The sequence below is a fragment of the Sturnira hondurensis genome, unplaced genomic scaffold (genome assembly GCF_014824575.4).
Source record: "Sturnira hondurensis isolate 20B ecotype Veracruz unplaced genomic scaffold, ASM1482457v3 Scaffold0025598, whole genome shotgun sequence".
NCBI classification, from domain to species: domain Eukaryota; kingdom Metazoa; phylum Chordata; class Mammalia; order Chiroptera; family Phyllostomidae; genus Sturnira; species Sturnira hondurensis.
The window spans coordinates 582,913-598,224 of NW_028098229.1; positions in this window are offsets into that span (position 1 = coordinate 582,913).

Sequence of the window (15,312 nt, forward strand, 5' to 3'; positions counted from 1 at the left end):
GTGGTTTACTGTCCATAAACCAACTTAGTATCCTCTCTAAGCCCTTCCCTCCTGGGCTGAAGGACAAAATAGCTCAACCACTCTTGAAGCTTCCTCATTATCACCTTCAGCAGGTTAGAGCAGGGTGTGGAGGTTTGACTCATAGGTCAAGATATTGGGAGAACTTGCAGTCCTCTGCTGTCTGGTTGCTGCTGCCAAGAGGCACATGGCTTCAGACCATGTGATGATCTCCACTCTGTGGCTTCTCTGCCAACCTTGGGGCCAAAATTGTTGAGGTGCTTCCCAAGGGCATCACAGGCCCAGCTCCTCTGAAGCCCCGCCTTAGCCTCAGGATGTTGCCAGGAGCAGGGAGCAGGCCCTCACTCTTCTGGACTAGGAGAATCTGAGTTGTTCTGAGGAAGATCAATCTCCCTCTCAGCTGCCCTCCCTCTCTTCTCCTCAGGACATAAATATTATGTACTCCTTCTTGGGTCCCCACTCTTCTCAATGGTCTTAGAATTTTGACTTTTACTATACCCCCCCGGAAATCTGCAGCAGGCACAGATCTTGATGTCAACTTGAACAGGTTAAGATAAAGGCTAAATATAGAATGAAAACAAGCTAATATTACAAAACATGCTCCTGCCAAATTTCCCTTCACTCCTTTTCACATTAGTAGCATGTATCCCCCTGCTTACTCTCACTCTCATGCTCATATACAAACAAACCCACAAGTACCCATGAATAATATCTCATTCTTTTGATATTTAATATTTTCCTCTCCTGTCAGGTGAAGCTTATGTTATTTAGGCTTTGTCTCTGACCATACTGATGTTGTTACGGAAATTCATTAAATAATCCTGTATTAAAGTTCCTAAAAAGCTGTATATCACAGCTGATGCTCATGAGGTAGCAGGTAGGTGATTTGACTAACTCTTTCTTATATGTTAATTTGTGCCCACAGTACTTTTTAATATACCTTATAATTTATATTTTAATTTATGAATTATCTTGGAGGATCTGATTGTTTGGAATTCATGCTGATCTTTTCCAGTTATTTGAATCTTTAGAAAAATTATTAAAGGAATATTTAAGTGTTTCATTTCATGGAAATTGGGAAGACTGGATTACAATATAAATGTATTTATTCAGAATGGTGGGGAAAAATCTCTAAGGAAGTCATAGTATGTATAGTATTTATTATCCGCATCAGTTTCATTGTTGCCCTGTATGGGTTTTTTTAAATATATTACTGGTATTTTTGTCTTGTGTATATCTATCTACCACTATTAAGCCCCTGGACTATTTGTGCCCACAAGACACATATAGGAATGCTTTCTTGGTAGACCTCATCTTCAGGGGTCATTTTATTTCTACAGCTTCATTTCTTCTCACTAGAATAAAGCACTCCACATTTTTCCCAAAATTTCTATCAGTCTTGCTCTAATGTGTTAGGTGATGAATGACTGGAAGTTGGCCACAGGGGGCATGTGAGCAATGAGTCATGCTGTTTCCTAGTAACCAGTCAGCAAATAGCTTCCAGCAAGTAGTTTAAACCCCAAAGCACACTTACCTTTGGTATTAACCTTAGACAGACCATCCTAATCTATATCTGTGCTCTCATTCCTCTCTCAGAACTTTTAAGAGGAGAGGGAAAAATGGAATCAAGGTTGCATATGCCTATCCCCTCCTTCGAGACTTAAATGAAGATGGACCTATGTGCAGGGGTCTTTCCCAAAAAAACATTGCCCTTAATTTGTTTTTCTGTATTTTGCTTGCTCTCAAATGTTACAAAGTTGTTTTTATTATGTATTACTTTTGTTTATAGATGTGTTCCACTATGTGACTGTTAAACCAGTTTGTACTGCTATGTAGTTCCATAAAAAGGCCAGGGACATAGTGGAATACAGCAGGAAAGTATCCTCATACATCACATCCATAAAAGATGGCTTCAAATAATTAATTTAAATTTGTTAACAACTGAGAAGGGTGGAAATGGGAGGGAGGGGGGAGCACGGGGAGTGGGATGGGATGGGAGTAGTAGACAGAATACTGCACTTAAAAAATAAATAATTTTAAAAAAAGAGTTCATACAAAAACTCAAAATGAAAATAAATAAATAAATAAATTTGTTAAGATTATTTAAAACAAAAATTCTCCCTAGGAAAGGGAGGAATTAGACCTATTAATCTTATTCACTGGTTAGACTGTTTCCTCAAGCATTAAGGGTCAGCTCCTGTAGAGTGGGAGGGAGAAGGAGGAAAGCAAGAGTTAGTTTTGGAGCAGGCAGCTTGGAAGATGTGCTCATGTAAGCTGATGTAGAAGAGTGCTTTAGACAGGTAGCGGCAAGAGAGCTTTGGGAACCGCAGTTGCAAGAAACAAAAGGGAACAAGCAGGCAGGAAACATAAATGGCCGAGCCAATGAGGGCCACTACAAATCATCTTACAGGAACCTCAGATGTGTGGTTGTGGTTTCTAAGGTCTGGACTAACCCATAAGCCCTGTAAAAGTAAGATTTATTTTGTTTCCTTATTTCCTCTGAAACTCTATACAGAATAAGTGTGCAGAGGAGGTTTGCTGAACAAATAAACTTCCACTTTAGGCAAAAGGAGTAGAAGGGGCTAGTGAGAATGTTTGACAAGGTTATGAGAGGTAGTTCTGGGATTTTACTAAGAAAGCTTTTGGCTTTGGGAAAAGTTGTGTCAAAAGTTAGGCTTTTGCCCTGGCTGGTGTGGCTAAGTGGGTTGAGTGCCAGCCTGCAAATCAAAGGGTCAGTGGTTCAATTCCTAGTGAGGGCACATGCCTGGGTTGCAGGCCAGGTTCCCCAGTGTGGGGAGCATGGGAAGCAAACACACATGGATATTTCTCTCCCTCTCTTTCTTCCTCCTTCCCCTCTAACAATAAATAAATAAAATCTTTTAAAAAACAGGTTCTTTTGGATAAACCAAACTTCAGTCCTTCTTAAAGATCTCTCATTACATTACTGTTTCATTTTATTAATGGGAAGTGTCCTAAAGTGTCATCTAGTCTAACGATCTAACACGGTTGGCCTCCCTAACCAGCGTTAACCCTCACTAGGCCCAAATGTCTCTATTACAGGATGGGGTTGGGGAGTCATGGTTCACCAAACCTTCCTGTCTTTCTGGTTCTTAGAAAATATTTTTTATAATAAACCAAAATTTGTCCTTCCATGTTTCAAAGAACCAAATAGCATGATGGGAGTAATTTTTCCATGTGCCAATGCTTCAGATATTTAAAAACACCTAACATATTTCCATTGAGTCCATCATTTCCATTTCCTTAACTATTAACCATACTCATGATTTCTTTCAAGTTTGTTTGCTCCACTTGAAAATGTGTCAGTTTCTTTATATCTTATTTAAAGAGTCATGTGCAGAATTGAATGTAACTCTGCAATAATATTTTAATTCATTCATTAAGCCTTCTTTTAAACTCCATTTTTTACACAATATCATGTTAACTACCTTAAGGTGGGCAAGGATTGAGAGGTGAGGGAAATGTTGTGGAGAAACTATTACGTCCAAGCTGCTTTGCCCACACAAACTCATGCACACACTTTCCCCTCTGTTTCTTAAAAGGAATTCTCTACCTGGTAAAAATCACCCCAGTTGACTGGCAGTGAGAGTTCCTTTCTGAAACAAGCCTTTGCTCCTTGCCATGAACTGTAAAATGAGGTCTGTCAAGAAAGTATCCAACCATGCACTATGAAAAAATAGAGACATCAATTGGAGAAGGTACAAGATACAAGAAACATTGTACATAGGAAAATGACACCTCAGTCCCCTTCAAAGCAGGTACATTGGGATCCCACACAGTTCTCCTAGCATCTCTTTGACTGTTTAAAACACTCTGCAAAATCCTTTGTTAGAGTCACCATCAGCTGCCCTGTTATATTTTCCTGAATCTCGACAACAGCCTGAAATCTCTTCCCTTTCAAAGGCAATTTTAGTTTTGGGAAAAAAACCCAGAAGTTTCAGGGTGCCAAATCTGGGCCATAGTCAGAGGCTGAGTCACCTGGGTGATTTGATGTTTCACAAAAACACTGCACCAGATGTGATACATGAGCAGGTCCATGGTCATGATGAAGCTGCCAATCATCTGCTGCACAAAGTTGTAGCCATTTTCATCATATTGCATCTCTCAACTGACAAAGACCATTGAGGTACTTCTCATTAATTATTTTGCCTGAAGGGGTGTATTCATGATGTACAACACCTTCTCAATTAAAAAAAAAAACACAGTTAACATGGTCTTGATCTTGCTGCAACTTTGCTGTGGCTTCTTCTAGTCTGGAGAACCAGGCAAATTCCATTGGGATGACTGGACCTTCGTTTCTGAATCGATTCAACTTTGGTTATGACCTTCTTGAGGAAATCTGGTTCATTAGTAGCAGTTTAAATCAAGTCATTAGCAACTGCAGCATGATGTTCCTTTTATTCTAGTAGCAGAAGCCACAAACAAATTATGCCATGACACATTTCATGCCAAGATCCTGCATCAAAATCTTGGACACAGTAGTTTTCAGAATCCCCAGATCTGCTTCTAGTTCTCAAACTGTCAGTTGCCAATCTTTGTTGATTGTAGCCAGTACACATTCAGCACTCTCAGGAGCTCTGCTTGATGCAGACCTTCCAGAAAATGGATCACTTTCAACAGATTCTTTTACATCTTTGAAACATTTGTGCCACAGTTTTATTTGTGCTGCACTCATTGAATCATCCCCAAAAGCCTGAATCATCCAAATAGTTTCCACAGAAGAATGTTCAAGCTTAATGCAAAATTCAATGCAGATTCATTCCTCCACTTGCTCAGCAATTTTGAATGCCACAGCTACACAGTACACATGCTCACTCAAGAGCCTCCTCTGCCCCCACTGATTAGTATACAGTGAAGTCATCGTTGTTTACACATGAGCATTCCAGTCCAATCTCCTTGGTTGCCAGGTGACATCAATGTCATGTAAGCCATCCTCATTATATCAACAATCATTAGAATTTTTCCTAAAAGATCTTCATTTATGCCCTGCAGAAGGGTTTATAAATTTGAAACAAATAGTCAGCTGACTGTGGGGGTGTGATAAGTCAGATTTAGATCACCCTACTCAAGACTCATCCATGATGGACGTACTCTGTCTACATAATACATATTGAGATCAAGCCATGGTGAGTTCATAGGATCTTTATAGAGATATACTCGCAAGTGAGATGATAAAGTACAAAATAGTAAAAATACACAAAACATTTTCTAAATTTTATGAAATATATAATTACCTTTTCTTAGCTCTGCTAATGGAGAAAACTGTTACGTAAATAATCTAAAACAGCAAGTAAAATGTTATTTAACCACAATTCTGGAATATACTGGAACTTACATTTCAAAGAAATAACAAATTACCTTTTTAATAATACTGTTTGTTTTTAATATCAAAAGTGGCTAGTGCTTTTTTGAGTTCATCCTGACTAATCCTGACACATTGAGTGGCATGAAGTCAACCAGAAATTGAACATTTGCTAGAAATAATTGTGCAAGAAGTAATAGTGCATACAATTTTATCTAGAGTTGATTATGTTCCATAGTTGCTGCTATTTATGAGCTAAAATATATGGTTTATTATGTATTCCCATGTTGTTTTTTATTCAAGGAATTAAATGTGCTTTCTGTGGATTCTCTTAACCACAGTAGTCCACCTTCATCCTCATAAATACAATTAGTTCTGTTTTGTATTTGTGGAAATTGAAGGATCAGGATTGTTAAGGAGCAATATTTCAGGAAAGGAAAAGGGTGAATCTCACAGAAAATATTCAGCAAGATTTATAATTCTTGAGTATTCTAGCTAGAGAGGACTCAGGAATCATCTGCTTAGTCCTCTCATTTTAAAAGTGAGAATGGTGACATGGAAATCATTTAAATGTTCTATTTAGTTAACTTAAATACTTTCCAATTTTGTTTTTGTTTCCTAAGTTTGAAATAAGAATACTGAGTTGTCCTGCCCTGATGAACACCTAGGGCTCCGCTCCTTTTATGTAACAGGCATGAACAGTCCAAAATATGGCTCAAGAACTCAAAGCCCCAGAGCCAATAACTCTAAGCAACCAAGAAATAGCGAACCTCTCAGATGCACAGTTCAAATACTGGTGATCAGGATGCTCACAGAACTGGTTGATTTTAGTCACAAATTAGAGGAACAAATGAAGGCTAAACTAATTGAAATGAAGGGAAATGTACAGGAAACCAATAGTGATGGAAAGGAAACTGGGACTCAAATCAAGGGAGTGGACCAGAAGGAAGAACAAAACATCCAACCAGAAAAGAATGAAGAAACAAGAATTTAAAAAAATTAGGAGAGGCTTAGGAACCTCCAGGACATCTTTAAATGTTCCAACATCCAAATTATAGGGGTACCAGAAGGGGAAAAGGAATGGCCACGAGTGGAAAACGTATTTGAACAAATAATAAAGGAGAATTTCCCCAATCTGGCAAGGGAAATAGACTTCCAGGAAGTCCAAGAAGCTCTGAGAGTCCCAAAAGAAGTTGGACCCAAGGAGGAACACACCAAGGCACATCATCATTACATTAACCAAGATTAAGATAAAGGAGAGAATTCTAGAAGCAGCAAGAGATAAGGGGACAGTCACCTACAAAGGAGTGCCCATCAGACTGTCAGCTGATTTCTCAAAAGAGACCTTACAGGCAAGAAGGAGCTGGAAAGAAGTATTCCAAGTCATGAAGTCCAAAGACCTACATCCAAGATTGCTCTATCCAGCAAAGCTTTCATTTAGAATGGAAGGGCAGATAAAGTGCTTCTCAGATAAAGTCAAATTCAAGGAGTTAATCATCACCAAGTCCTTATTATATGAAATGTTAAAGGGACTTATCTAAGAAAAAGAAGATGAAAAATATGAACAGTGAAAGGACAGCAAACTCACAGTTATTATCAACCACACCTAAAACAAAAGCAAACCTAGAGGACAGCTAGATCAGGATTGGAACCATAGAAATGAAGATCACATGGAGGGTTAGCAGCAGGGGAGTGGGAGGAGGGGAAGGGGGAGAAGGTACAGAAAATAAGTAGCATAGATGGTAGGTAGAGAATAGATAGGGGGAGGGCAAGAATAGTAGGGGAAATATAAAATCTAAAGAACTTGAGACATGTAGTCATAAACTAAAGGGGGGGGGGAATGGTGGGGGAGAGGGTGTGTAGGGGGGAGGGGAATGAAGGGGGGAAATGGAACAACTGTAATGGCATAATCAATAAAATATGTTTTTAAAAAAGAATGCTTACACTAGCTTTTTCCCAATAATAGAATTCTCAAAACTATTGATGGGAATGTGTTGAGATGAATGCATCTGTCTGTCCAACTGATGTTTAGTGAATGTGTACATCAGCAGTATACCACATGGAATGTCAGCTGGGGCTAGGAGCCAGGGTCCTGCCACTTCTGTGACACTATCTATCAGTAACCAGCTCTCAGATGTGTGTTTGGACCTGTGTTTTCATCTCTGAAATTAGAGGTTGGATTAAATATTTTAAATGTTCTTAGAGTTCTAATGTGCTGTGATTCTCACCTTCTTTATACAATTTTTTTCAAATGCATAATATATACATATGTCATAGAGATGAAAATTTACAAACACTATAAAGACAGGAAGGAAACAGAAACTAAACATGAAAAATTAGATTATCTTTGACTGTATTTTAAAGCTAAGTGATCTCTAAAGTGAAAGATGTTGCTTTGATATTTTTAGTGTTGTATTTTCTAAGAGACAATAAATTCTGGTTTCTCATGGGGTGTGTTCCTTTCTTTTTTTCTTTATAAAATTTTGGGAGCTTATGTTTTCAAATAAGCATCAGGTTCTTTTATTTTAATATGTGGTGGCTACCCTCATGGAAGTGTTTTGGCTCATCAACTCTTAAGACTTCCTTAGATAAAGGAAGCAAAGGGTAGAGCATAACTTTTTATGCTTGAATGAGTCTCCCAGTTTGCTTGGATTCTGGAGCTGTAACTCTCAGCAGGCAGTACCATCACATTCTTCTGGAAACTGATTATGTCATCACAAACAGAGATTTATAAGGCCTGACTCTAAAGAAACAGAAGGCAAGATGAATTATGAGATGCTCCAGGTCTGCAAACATTTTCTTCAATAAGGTAGTCTAAGGTAGGGAGAAGGGAGAAACTAATGTCACTAAACTTCCACTTTACACAACCAAAATATATATTGTTAACATCTGACTGAACACAGAAATTCATCTTGCAGTGGTCCAGTTTAAGTCCACTTGTAAATTCAGTCTGAAGGGCTTCCTGTAAAAGGGATGAAGGTCTGGAAAACACACAATGGGGAATAGGCACCCTCACTGTAGAGCAACCTGGATGGCTTGATAAGACCTTTCTGTTGCTGACAGATGCATCTCTGAGTTGACTCACAGGTAAATATGAGATGATTTTGTGCTCCAAGAGGGAAATGGAGAGCTCATCAGACACAAATTTCTGTAATTCCCTGATGCAAACACAGGAAAGTCAACATGGAGACACACTGGTTTCTCCATAACCACTTGCAATGGCAATGTGAGCTTGCAGGACACCAAAGTCAAGGACTGAAACCTTTACTTAGTGAGCCATTGCTCAGAAACATTTTCTTAGCTGTAAAATTGCAACCGTATATTTAATGCACATATATGTGTCCCCTCTGGTACAGAAGCTACAGAACAAGGAGTTTTGGGGAAAGGATAATAGGAATCCATTAATCCACTAAAGAATATTTATTGTGTATCCACCATGTAAGAGAGTATATCATGAGATCTAGTAAGTGATAACTAAATAACATAGGATGGTTCCAGCTCTCAAGAATTTTCCAGTTTGGCTTAGGAGGTGTGACACATGCACACAAGGAAAACCAGTAAGACCAGGCAAAGGAAGGCAAGTCACTGTGAGTTATGGGGACAGGAAGTCAGATAGAAACTCAAAAGGGGAATAAACTGAGGGCTGTAGGAATCAAGAAATACTTTCAGAAGCTGCCTTTTTAAAAAAGAGTGAAGAAGAAGATTCTGGTGAATGAATGAAAGTGAAAGCCTGAGAGAAGCTACAAGTAGGATTGTGAACTCACCATGAACAGAAACAGGTAGAAAGGCAGAACTACATGAAAAGAGAGAAAATAAGGAAGCTGGTTTTTTGAAAGAGTCATTGAATAGAGTAAGGGGAGAGAATAAGAAGGGATTCAAAGCAAGGCTGGAGAAAGTATTGAGAAAAGAGGAAGGAGGTGATAGTTATACAGAGCCTACTACATACAAGTCATTGTTCTGAGAACTCAACATGTTATTCCCTTTATCCCTCTAAAACTTCATGTGATGAATATCATTTTACAGATGAGCCCCTAAAGCTCAGAGATATTAAGTAAATAGAGTCAGAAGTGACCTACAGTCCCTCTGACTTCAAATCCATGCTTTTCCCTTATTTTCTTCCATGGTCCTGTGCCACCTTGAGTATCACCACCTATCAAAACAGGGGCCAAGACCAGGTCAGCTCAGAGGTCCACATCCACCTCACACTGCCGTGAGTCTAGCATCCAAAATACACAGAGATGAAAGAATGAACAGAACAGCTTCTTCGGGAAAGGTCCACAGAGCTCCAAAAGATAACATCGATGAGATATTCTGATATTATTGGATAAATTGACTCATACTCTCTTTCTTGCCACTTCCCTGCATGTACTTGCACTAACTAGGGTCTGAGAAGTGCAGGCCAGGTAGAAATAACTGAGAGACATATACCCTGCATGTGACTGTCCCCATGAAGCACCAAGATCACCCCAGAAACATTTTAGGTCAATTTCTCAAGGTACCTCAGAAGGCAGCCCTTTTCCCGCCCAGATCTGCTGGCAACTGCCCCCTCATGGCCTCCCAAAATGGACTGGAACTGAGTGGCCTTTCCAAAACAGAAAAAGCCCAGAGTCACTGGGGCCTTGTTTTCACGCATTTCATCTCCCTAGCAGATGACTAGAAAGAATAAGAAGTTTTCATGAAAGACATACTGAGGAAAGGGAGGTGAGAAGTGGAGAGTAAAGTGTGAATGTTGAACGTTTGAGAAAAAGAGGAGTATAAAGAAGAAAGCATCTCAGGAATACCAGACAAAGTGTAAAACAACAGAGAAGCACATGTCCATAAACTTTAACATGTCTATAAACATGCCCCAAGTTAAATTTGTTTTTGGTAAAAGTGGGTAATGTCAGAAGTGAGAGCCAGAGGTAAGGCAGGATAATGCTAACAAAAGGTGACAAAATGCTCTACTTTGGAAAGGCAGATCTTCACCATGGCCTTTTCCAGGGCCACTCCTTTCTTATAACTGAAAGAAAATGAGTTTGTGAGTTTGCATAGATTTTGTATGTGTTCCAAGGAACTTCTGGCCACGCCAGCAACAAGAACTGGAGAAATAAACCCAGATCCCTGGGTCATTATTCCCTCTACTTGCCCCAAGCCAAATGTTTCTTTTTTGTGTTTAATGTCAGGATTCCACAGAGAGGAAACGTAGAAAAATCTAGGAACACAAGCTTCTCAAAGTTTTTGCTATTATAGTGCTCTGGAAAGGGTATGTTGAAATGTTACAGCTTCTGAAAAGGGTATATCAAGATATTATGACTAGTAAATAAGAACATAGAACAAATCCATAATATATCCTTTAAATGATTTAAACTGATGGAGAAATGAAATTTGAGACAACAGTCTTCACCTGGCACGGGCTCAGTACTATATTTATTTCCTCATCTCCTTTCAGGAACTTTGGAAGTTGGGTACTAATGGCTGAGGTGCATAGTAAGATGGAATCACATTCAACTAGGACCAACCTGAATTTAATGAATTCTTTGAGGACATGAGCTCAATTTGTTCATGCAAATATATGCAGGAAGCCATGTGAAACACCCTAGTGCAAATTTCTTTTTTCCCTTTTTATTGAAAAACATTCACTTTGTCAGGCTTGCATTACAGTGGAGTTACCAATACAGAAATGAAATGTTAATTGATGTCTCAACCCATCCACAATTTGTGTAAGATCACACACCACACAGAAGCAGAGGCTGAGTGGGAGTGCTTTCAGAAACTGAACTCTCTTGAATGGTTCTCTGGCTAAAATTCATTTTCAAAAAGTGTTTTCTCACTGGACTATTTTGAGAACCAGAAGTAAGGTTTAGGATAGAGAAACTTTTTCCCATGAGAATTAGGGCCCTGTCATCCTGCAAATCTTTTCCTTTACACCCGCTGTGATGGTCAGTCTTCATTCATTTAGGCACCACAGGCATGCAGAATTATGGGTTGTTATCCAGATGAAGGCCAGGAGAGGCTCACTGCCACCAGGCATTGACCCATCTATGACTGGGAATAGCAAGCAAGCAGCACAAAAATAACCAGAGCTTGTTTCGAGTCTAGGTAGAATGCATGTAATGTGTTCCCTAGACGTTAGGTCATGAAAACCATCAAACTAACCAAAGCAAGAGAAACAAGTTTCACAAGAGCAAGTCTCCCCAGATTCACCTAAACTTGTGCTGGTATACAAACTCTATTAGTTTTTGATGAGAAAGCTGGGTAGTTGCCACCTTTATTAAGTCATAGAAAGAAATATTTGGACAAATCAGTGGCAAGAGACTCCTGATAGGATTCACTGAGAAAGACACAGTATTGTTTTTGTGGTATTTCTACCAAAATGTCACAACCAGAATCTAAGTGTGAGAAAATATCAATAATCCCAAACTGGAGGACATCTACAAAATAATAATTCATATTCTTCAAAATGTCATGGTCATGACATTTTGACCAGGAACAAAAAAGGCTAAAAAACTGAGCCTGACTGAGGATACTAAAGAGACAAAAACTAAATGAAATTCATGATCTAGAAATTTGAATATGGACTCTGGATTAGACAATTGTGTTATATCAGTTTTAAATTCCTTGACTTGATAATTGTACTGTGGTTGTGTTGGAGAATGTTCTCTTTTCTTAGGAAATACAAAAGAAGTAGTTGCAGAATAAGCATGATATCTCCAACTCAGTCTTCAATGATTCAGAAAAAAATTATCTGTCTATATGTACTTATAGAAAGAAAGAATGAAGAGAATGATAAACAAATGGGACAAAATGTGACGTGTTAGTAAGTCTGAGTAAAGGGTGTAAGGGAGTTTCTTGTACAATTCTTGCAACCTTTCCTGAAGTTTGAAAATATATCAAAATTAAAATGTCCAAACAAGTGTTCCCAGTATTGAATTTATCAGATTCAGAGCCATAGTCAGTCATCAACCTTTCCTTTGAGAATAAGGCTTAAAAGTCCACCTACAAGTCTCCAGCTCCTCTGAGATAGAGGAAGCATTTTCCACCCCATCTCATAACTTGGCAGAATGCATAGAGCAGCTCCTTGAGAACCCTGAAAAGTAAGTAGTAGCTGAAAATTGAGGATGATGTCTGAATTCCATGTGCCACTGATCTGGTGGTAAGTTCACCATTTTGTCTCTTTGGTGTAGTTCCTAAAACCAAAAGTGGACCTCTGGAGGCTGGAACAGAATGCTCCAGAAGAAAATCTCATGTTCTGGCTCTAAGACTATGAAACAGAACTCCTAACTCTCAGAGTGGGGGAAATACTATTATTCTTTCTATCTTCTTTGTTTTTATGCTCTCTCCGTTTCCTCACAGCTTAGCCCCAAAGCCATCTACTGTTTGTGGTGGTGGCTGGGGAAACGCAGTTGTGCAAGAATATAAAACTCTGAATGAGTGGACTATGATCTCAAGAAGGTAGGGGCAAACCTGACTGCATTTTTTGTCTCTGTCTTCCCAGTGTTTGGACTAGGATGTAGGCATAATCACAGGAAGTGCATCATAGAGTGAGAAAATTTAAGTCCCCACTTCCTGGCTTGAGGAGTGAAAAGGAGAGACTAGGGAACTATAAAGTACTGTGGTGGTCATTGAGAGGAAGAAGCTTAGGAAAGCAACCTTTAGAGTTTGTGAACTCCTGCCCTTACCACCACCCCACCTCCAGCTGTTCATGTCTGGATCTATGCCACAGGCAGGATCTAAATAACACAGGCAGGTAGACCTTGAGAGATGAGAGCTCAACGAAGAACTAGACTACCACTGGCCTGTGACAAGTCAGAGGAGCATTCCAGATGTTTTAAAAACCAACTAGTAGCACTGATGTTGCAATGATAACTCAAAGAAGGATAATCTTACCTGAACCAAATCAGATGTTTGTTTGCTAAAACAAAAATATCAAAAATTTTCATAGAATTTAATCAAGATCCAGAACCTCATGACATATTGTTCAGGATACACATGATAAAATTCAAAATTATGTAGCATAGATAGAACCAGGAAAATATCAACTCATGTGGAAAAATACAATCAAAAGATGCCAACAGTGAGATGACACAGATGTTGGATTCACTAATAGACTTTAAAGCAGCCACTATAAAAATGTTTGAGCAACAATCACGTTCTTGAAACAAAGTTAAAATAGAAAGTATCATCAAAGAAAGAGAGGACATAAAGGACCACATGGAAACTTTAAAACTGTGAATAGAATAGCCAAAATGAAAATCCATTAGATGTGTTCAGACTAAAAGGTTAGTGAACTTGGTGATAGAAGGATAGACACTATCCAATCTGAACAACAGAGAAAAAAAGGTGGAAAAGATGAAGAGGGTCAGGGCCCTGAGACAATGCCCACAGGTTTACAGTAAATATCATCAGAATTCCAGGGGCAAAGTAAGATTCAGAATAAAATATTTGCAGAAACAATGGCTAAAAACTTTCAAAATTTGGTGAGAAGTAAACATAGATTCAAGAAACTCAGTGATCCCCTCCAAATAAACATAGCAAAAGAATTTCATATAGATATGTTATATTCAAATTGCTGAGAACTAAACAGACAAACAAACAAACAAAACAGAAAAGTGACAGGGAAAAACATAAAATTTGTTGTTTCTATTTATAGAGGAGCAACAATGCCAATGACTATAGATTTCTTATCAGAAACCATGGAGGCAAACCTGGAAAGGAAAAAAATAAGCTGTTTCTATTCACTAATGATGTAGTTTTCTTTGTAGTCAATTCCAAGGGATTCATCGAAATACTTCTAGAACTAATAACTAATAAATAGGCAAGATTTCAAGATATAAGTTCAACATCTCCAAATTAATCATGTTTCAACATAAAAGCAGTAGACAAGGAAGAAGTTGGTGGGGAGATAGGATGGAGCGGATTCCACTTCCCCCTATACATGGGAGAAAAACCTGGCTGATCTACAGAGAAACAGAGCAGACAGCCAACAGTACCCCAGCATATATAAAGATAGAAGACCAAAAATTATAGAGGACATTGAAAAACCAGATGGTAAGGAGAGTGCTTCAAAACAATAAGGTTCCTGGGACCAGTGCAGAGACCAGGGCAGTGGCAGCCCCAGGCTTGGGAAAGAGCCAGGTCAACAGTTCTTGGGAAAGAGCCAGGTCAACAGCTATCTACCCTGCCAAAAGAGGTTTGAACAGCATCAGGGGAGACCTGGTTGCTTGAAGTCACAGAGAGGGAAATGAAGACCAAGTGGTAAACACACAAGGGCTGTGAACATACACAGTCTGTGAATGCTGGCTGGGGAGAGATGATAGTTAAGCTGTAATGGGCCCTGGCCCTAATAGTCCCTGGTCTGGTTGGACAGTTGGGCTGCATGAGGGACCAGGCCTTTGTACAGAGCAGCAGGCTTGAGAAGGAGAAATTTCTCAAAAAGAAAAAGTGAAAAAAGAGACACTGTTTGGGGAATTCTCCTGCAGCAGCCACTCTGGCCTCCTCCCTGCCCAGTCGGGCAGTGCTCCGAAAGTGGCATGGAAGGCCCTGCACACCCCCATAACTCTGGGAAGTGTGTGCACCTGAACTTGAGGGACTGGAGGCAGCCTGGTAGAGAACATATGCCCACAACCCAGGGAGAGTGTGCTCAGAGGAAGGCCTGGACCCCACACCCAAAGCCCCAGTGAGAGGCACCCCGCTAGCCCTGGGGATAGTGTGCACCCAAACTGTGGAACCTCAGGGAGTTCCTCAGGCTGCTGGAGAACTAGGCTGGAGGCAGACAGACTGTGGATCAGGAAGGAAGAAAAGGGAAACCAATCCCCCCCTCAGCCTTCTGCAGCCAGGAAGACCAGCAAAACTGGTTTGGCCAGACTGAAGCCACCAAGAGGCTTTTTAAAAAATATTTTTTCTATTTTTTATTATTTTTAAATCTTTCACATCCTTTTTCCTCTCTTTCCTTCTTTCTTGTTTTATTCCTTCTTCCTCCCTTTTCCATTTTATCA